We start from the raw sequence: 8,051 nt of genomic DNA on the forward strand, positions 1-8,051 counted from the left end.
CGGGGATAAATGTGATTGGATGAGCTCCCCCAATCAGCTTAGACTCAGGGGACTTGGCCCACAGTGACGATGATCATGGTGATGGAGTTGGGGGTGTGCTGATGACATCACGGATGGGTTAGCTCTGGTGAGCTTTTTAGATGCTCTCAAAGGATTTCTGAGCAAGGTCTCCAATTATGTGAACACGGAACTATGACGCTCAACGCAGATTAGATAACCTTCCAAGTTCCTGACGTAGACATGCCAACACCTCACATACTTTTCTCACTATTGCTCAGCTACCAAAAATTTAAACAACATCCTTATCGTTTTAACTCAGACAAGTTAGCTTGGTAGCTTTGACACAGGTCTGTGCCTGGACAAGTTTTTTTACTCAGTTATAAAGAAAAGATAGAAAAAAACCAAACTGTGTATCAGTGAAAAGAGGCAGAAAGCTGCCTCAAGGCCATATGGTATAAGACTTGTTTGCAACAGACTGGGCTGATGTGTCTGTGTGTGTGTGTGTGTGTGTGTGTGTGTGTGTGTGTGTGTGTGTGTGTGGTTATGTTGGTGATCTGGTGACGAACACTGGTTCTGAAATGAGAGCCATCATGTTTCCAATAAAAAAAAAACTTTCATTAACTTGAGCTTGACAGCAAACTCTATTACACAACACAAACATTGGGCTTAGGGCACTAGAAACAGCCTTCCACTATCAGAGAGAGTGAGAGAGTGAGGGAGAGAGAGAGAGAGTGAGCGAGAGTGAGAGAGAGAGAGAGGGAGAGAGAGAGATTAGGTTCTGACCCTGATAGATTTATTTTTACGCAGGAAAAAATTTGACCTTAAACCATCTTTGCACACACGGTTTTTCTAAATGGTCTAAATTACGTTATCAGAAATATTGATGCAGAGTTCAGGATAAGCCTAAGTCTATATCCAAAAGCCATTTTGTGGGATTATGTTGTTGAGAGAGCCGACTGAATGCGAGAGAGAGAGAGAGAGATGATTACAGGCAGGAACAGACAGACATCTGTCCTCTTCACTTCACGACCGCCCATTCGCCTGCCCCTAACCCTGATCAGACCGACAGATTTCCTCCGCTGAGTGAGGAAGGGTCGGGCAGGGAACGCGCCGGCTTTGAGTCCTCAAAATACACAAACTCTAGGGAAGATGAGTAATTGCAGAGGTTTCGTTGCTGCTAATTTAAAATGGCCCAGAGGGCGATTTCAAGCGCCCGACGATGATGAGCTATTTTAGAACAGAGAAGGGAGGAAAAGGTCCAGCGCTTTTCTGCCCGACACGCTGAGACACCTCTCTCTCTCGTGGGAGTTGATGGCTCCTCTATGTGAGTACCATCCAAATTTCATATCATGAAATGTGGCTAAAAAATAAATAAACAAACAAACAAATAAACCAATAAAACCTTCAATTCTACTTCTAAGGTGTACGTAGAATGGGAAAAAATTGATGAAGAACTCAAAAGCATTCTAGAATATTCCTTAAATGTTCCTTTATGTAATGTTCCTTTGCATGTATCTGACACGCATTTGATTGGTCTTAGGAACTGAGAAAAATGAACATTGTGGAAAGAATAGAAAGATATTATATTGTGTTACATATGTAACAAAGACCCATGAATGAGGTTAGCAAGGATGATTTGGACAACATGCGTAACAATTCAATCTAACTATTGCACTCGCTAATCCAAGTGCCACATATTCTACTTCTAAGAATTATAGAGTACACTCATATCCCATAATAGTAAATTGGACAGTAATTGGTGGATTGAATTCAAAATTAATCTCCATTCAGACTACAGTTTAGTCCCGCGCTAGGCTTAATCCTTGCAAGAGAAGCCATCCTTGGAGCTGCATTCTGATTTAAGATAAAGCGATTTTTTTCTTTACATAAATGTGATTTCCATATAAATCTACAGCAGATTTGCCTCCAGACATGACTCAGTACTATATATCCACGCCCACAGCATTAAAACCACCTTTTCCCACCCCAAATCTTGTAAATCTCCCAAAAAGAACAGTAATGCCAAAAAACTACAGAGTTATAGGAGGTCATTTGAGCCTTTTTGAGGTTAATGAATTAAGGATATATCGAATGTTGTAGCTACAGTAAGACAATTTTTGATGCATGGATGCCAATACATAGAGACTCTGCCAAAAAAGTCTGTTTCTCTCAGCAGGAGGGACCATTACAAATTTTCTTATTACTGCTCTCATTACTCAAGCATGTACTCTTCATGAAATCAGTCTATTATCATGCCTATTGTTTGTCATTTCTCTTTTGGAAAAACAATCACACTGTTTTGTTTTGATGGCTTGTCGTCACATCAAAATATGACGTTTTAACTGTTTTATTTTAACTTTCGACACTTGCTATGTGCCGAGCAACATTGATTTTGTGTGTGTGTGTGTGTGTGTGTGTATGCATGCATGTGTGTGTGTGTCTATGTGTGTGTGTGTGTGTGTGTGTGTGTGTGCGTGCATGCCTGCATGCGTTCATGCATGTTTGTGTGCGTATGTGCGTGCATGTGTGTGTGTCTGTGTGCATACCTGCATGCATTCGTGCATGTGTGTGTGTTTGTGTGCATACCTGCATGCATTTGTGCATGTGCGTGTGCATGCTGTGCAAGCTTCATTTCGTCTTTGTCTCATAAATAAGACACCTTTCAGTTTGAACCCATTCCTGCTGTTTCTCTGTCTTGCCTACACTATCTAAGACACACTCTCTCCCTCTGCCAGAAACGTACTCTGTCAGACTTCATCAAGAGGGAGTGAGATGAATCTCCTAAAAAACCGCTGCAACCATCTGCTCCCATGTTCATTCAACAGTTACCACATTGTAGCCCCGGATCTTTTTTGGATGCTCAGCTTTGACCTGTATATGGCTTCTCTTGTATGCAGGTGTGTGACATGTCCCAAAATACACCCAGCAGACAGACTGCTCTCGCTGTACTCTTCACCTTAACATGAGTGAATGCTGATGTCAGAACCACATGAACTGAACATCTCCATTCATCTGTGAAGAACAGTCAACGCCCCCCCCCCCCCCCCCCCCCCCCCCAACTCCCTCTCTCACCCCAGCCATCCTCATCTAAAGAGCAGGTTCACACTGTTAAACTACAGTTAAAGAATTTGTTGAGGCAGAACACAGAAGGCTCCCACTCTACATTGGCTATTGCGTTTTATTGGTGTTAAGCTGCATATTGTTACAGAACTGTATGGATTCCTAGATGACCGGCTCCATTGTTCAAAAACTGCTGCAGAGGATTCTGGAAGAAAAAAAAATAGTTTTCAAATTTTTACATTTTTTTTAAACCTTTAAACAAACATGCATGTCTGAATAACACAAACAAACCATAAAGTAATAAGGATAAAAATAATAACAACAGACCAAAAACAAACAATAAACGGACCCTCTCCCCTTTTCCTCGATAAAACAAACTAACAAAGGACTAAATAAATAAATGAATGAAGGACTTCTTACGAGGCGACAGGCAGAATACCATCCCGTGGAGGCGTAATGAAGAGATGAAGGTCAAACCTCTCTGTTTCTCGGACAAACAGCGAACTGGGTCGAGCTATTTGGGCCAAAGAATCTAGGATTCTCCAGACCAGACTCTTTCATTAACAAAGAATGTTGTTGGGGTTTTTTGTTTTTTTTGTCTGTTTGTTTTGAAAGAGATCAATGTTTCTTATCTGTTGAATTCCCTATGTGTCATCGTGATTTAAAAAAAAAAAAAAAAAAAGAACTTGTAGATTCAATTCGTTAATTAACATGTAATTAATTAGATGCATGTCGTTACTTGGTTAGTTAGGGATGCCTAAAATAGTCAGTGATTGGGCTAAAACACATCAAATGTAAGTTTTTCATATTACTGGTCGCGGTCAGAGTGTGTTGTCGTGTGATGTGAGAATGCCTCATGCTGTTAGACTTTGTCCACAGAGCTCTAAGACTGTTTGTTTATTCCTTATTGCCCAAATCGACTTATAAACAGAGGTCTGACAGTGCACAGAACTCTGGCAGACACTGTCTTTTCAATTAAAATTCCAGATGAAAAAATGAATTGATCGATAAATTCACTAAAATGATTGATTATTCATACAATAATTATGACATAAATAATGGATGATATTTGGCTTAAATGACAGCATCCAAATAACAGAATGAGTCACAAAGGGTGTAATTTGTTTCAAATCTGTCAAATACCATCAGAAAACAATGTTTCTGAGCTCAGTTTCCCCCCTCACCTCCAGAGTAAAAGTCTTTACAACGGCACTCGGACACCAGACAGAGACCTTCCTCCGAGAGTGACTTGGCTGCTTTCCACTGTGTGCAACACACCATAAACCCCTCATAACTGTCTAAGTATTTGTCCGCAGATGAATTAAATAATATTTCAACTGTATTTGGGTTGAGTTCTCCACTGAGATTTAAAAAAAGAAAAGTTATTTTTCATGCTTCTTACTATTTGCTAAATGCTAGTTCCCGAATGCAGTTCTGAAACTTCTTTTTTTTTTTTCTTGCGACCTTCATGTATTGCAGTTATCTAAAAGAAAGCGATAGATTAAAAATAATTGCTCTCCAGAGTGACTGATGAAGAGTGGAATCTTGATTTCTTGGTGTGTTTTTGTCATGGGGAAATGATGAATTATAAGTTTGGTAAACAAGACAAATTGAGACTGTCAAAACAGAGAGAACAAAAGAGCGCAAGAGAGAGAGAGAGAGAGAGAGAGAGAGAGAGAGAGAAAGTGAGAGAGAGAGCGCAAGAGAGAGAGAGAGAGAGAAAGAGAGAAAAAGAGAGAATCACACAGAGAGTATCAAATTCTCTATTTTAAACCCAAGAGCACAGAGATGGATGGGTAGGCAGGTGATATAATACAATGTAAAGTGCTTCAGTGACAAACAATGTACAACTTGATTCAAATGCAGATAATCTGCTGTATAGTAAAGATTTCAACTCCGCAAGACTGTTGATGGTTTTTTAAATGTTTTTTTTTAAAGACATTTTAGCACAGTTGATTAAAATTCTCACAATAGCAGAGGAGAAATCGTGTAGAGAAAGACCAGGTTACAGGAAATTTTTGGAGCCGGATGTTGTGTCCATTACGATACCTGGAGCCAAATGAAAACAAGACATAGTGTAAAACATGTTTCATATTTATAGCTTTGTCATGTTCAATATGACAAAACTATGCTTATAGCTATGCTATTGTTTGGGAGACTGGGGTTGTTTCGTATAGTTCTTTGACTCATGTACACATTTCTCAGGTCTAGTACCAAATGTATTTCAGCCTCTGTGAAAAGTTTAAATTCTTGGTTAAAAATGACTATTGCTTTTATCCTTACAGTGTACATTAACAAAAACATATTACTCTTATATTTTTTCAAAGGGTTTAGACAAAAATTCATGATCTAGTGACAACAGATGACTTTCATAACATACAGAACATAGAACTTTCTCTATAATGCTTGTCAAAGGTATTCTGACACTGTTTGTAGTTTTTAATTGTAACTGTTTAACTGTTTGTAAGGTTTTTTTCAGTGTGAAATTCTATAGGTTTTCATGCGAAAATGTTGATTTACATAATTGAAAACAATAGAAAAGTCAACTGGAAAAAGTCCCCGAAAGCTACTTCTGTCGTACCCGTTTTCTGTGAATAAAACATGAAATTATTTGAAAAACTGAAATGAGTTAATTAAAGCAGTGACCTGTGGGTTGGACCCCATCAGAACACATGAAGAAAAAAAAAAAAAAAAAAAAACGTTGCCTGGGCTATAACCGATAACTCAGCTTAGGTTAAAACATGCACACCGCATTTCTACTAGACAAAAAATCAACATTAATTAGTGGAACATCAATGTGTGTCAACTGCTCCCTGAAGTACTGAGCATCCTCATCTGACCCTGATGAGTGATTTTTCCTTTTTTTTTTTTTTAGTTAACACATGTCTTGACCCAGTGACTTAAAAGCAGGCGCTGAATCGAAACAATCTCTTCCCATCGTTTCAGCAAATGTTTATGTATGGATCCAATCAAAAGCAATTATTACAAAAACAACAAGCAACAAACCAAGAGAGAAAAAAAAACACTCTGATGTGACAAGTTGCTTTAATCCATAAACACACAAAAACATCACCCACAAAAAAAAAAAAATAATAATAATCTGCTCATGTCAAGATTTTGTTTTGTTTCTATGAATCGATAAGAATAATGTGCCCAAAACAAAGAAGTTACGCATTGGATATGAAAATTATTACACAACGCTTATTCATTTATCTGTAATAAGAACAGTGTCAAACAGCCTGTGAGGACATAGCCCCTCCCCCAGCCCCCGTCACCCCAACCCCCCCAGTCTGCCTTCCCTGTTCTGCTGCCCGTCTGATTGGCAGAGCTGTATAACCAATCAGCTGTCTCAGATGCCTAAGTAATGGCTGCCACCTTGGTGTGTCTGTAGAAAACTGGATGACTGGCTTTCTCAATTTGCAATGACCTCATTACTTTTTTTTTTATTACCTTTTTTTTTTTTATATCTCGCCCTCTTCTCTCTCTGGCTCATTCTTAATGCATATGCATTAGTGCCCATTTTAATATTTTATAAGCCATTGTCAATACAGGTTTATGTTCTCACGTCAATGTGTGTGTGTGTGTGTGTGTGAATACAAGTGAAGGTGTGTGTGTGTGCATGTACATGCACTTGCGTGTGTATGAGTGGCTGTGTGTGTCTGCTTGTTTGTATGTGTGTGTGTGTGTGTGTGTGCATGTATGTGTGTGTATGTATGTGTGTGTGTGCGTGTCTGCATGTGTGCGTGAGTTTATTCCTGGCACTAAGTACATTTTTGCGAATTCGAACGAAACAAGAAAACACATACAGCTGGTGCCTGCTTTTTCAAGTTTCACAACATTCTCGTGGGTATAAATAAAAACACCACAGCAGCGGAAAACAACCAACAACACCCCCCCCCCCCCAAAAAAACGATGTATGTAAGGTCTTCTACCAGCTCATACGCTTAATCACAGCATCTCCTTGAGGAGAAGAAGAGAGTTCACCAGCGTGAGGAAATACAATACCACTACACTATCCATTCTCATCAACATTCCTCCGTACAGGCATTGGCTTTGACAGTCAGGCTGTTTCCGTAGGGAGAAAAACCACAGTTCTCATAAGAGTCAGAGAGAAGGGTTAGGGCCAGTGGCCAGTATCCAGACCCAGAGTAATGGGCCATCCCTCTCTTCTTATTGGAGGAGTTTGTCTGAGAACGAATGCGATGCCTGGAGCGAACGGACAGGCCCGGGTTTTCCTCTCCTCTCCATACAGGGGGCTGCGTTGGATTGTACGGTTCATAATGTATTCCCGCATCGTGTCAAAGCAGATCTCGTAAAGGGTTACGGTTTTCACGTGAACTCAGTTTAAATGAGAAATCAATACAGTTTATGAAATGGCTGACGAGATTTGTGTCAGAGAGACGATTACCATATTTGTTGTGATTAGGTCATGTTCCTGATTACTGTCCTACTAAAAAAAAAAGTCTTTAATTAGCGCATAGACAGATGAGAGTTAAAGGAAGTCACTGCAGAGAGACTGTGCTATCTGGCGCTGAAATGGAGTTATTTCTGACAGGCGAGGAGACTGAGAATCAAAGTGTGAGAATCTCTCCAGAGGGCCAGTGTCCCTCAGGTCTAAGCGCCTCTGTAGCCAACCAAGGCCCCTGCCAGATGGAGGGAAATAATGGGCAGGCCCCCGAAAGAGACCAGTTACCCTGACTTGCTTTAGTACGAGGGAGAAGAGTAGCTATTGATTGTCTTATGCTTCTGGTTATAAAGTTCTGCAGTCGACTCAAATTCTTCAGCCTGCTTTCTAGGGATAGACCGCAGTCATTGAGTGTAAGTGTGAGTGTGTGTGTGTGTGAAAGAGAGACAGAGAGTTGAGAGTAAATGTGCACATATGTACTATATATGTGTGTATGAGTGTGTGTGTGTGCGTGTGTGTGTGTGTGTGTGTGCGTGCGCATGTGTGTGTGTGTGTGTGCGTGTGTGTGAGAGAGTGGGAGAGAGAG

The sequence above is a fragment of the Chanos chanos genome, chromosome 1, assembly GCF_902362185.1.
Source record: "Chanos chanos chromosome 1, fChaCha1.1, whole genome shotgun sequence".
NCBI lineage: Eukaryota > Metazoa > Chordata > Actinopteri > Gonorynchiformes > Chanidae > Chanos > Chanos chanos.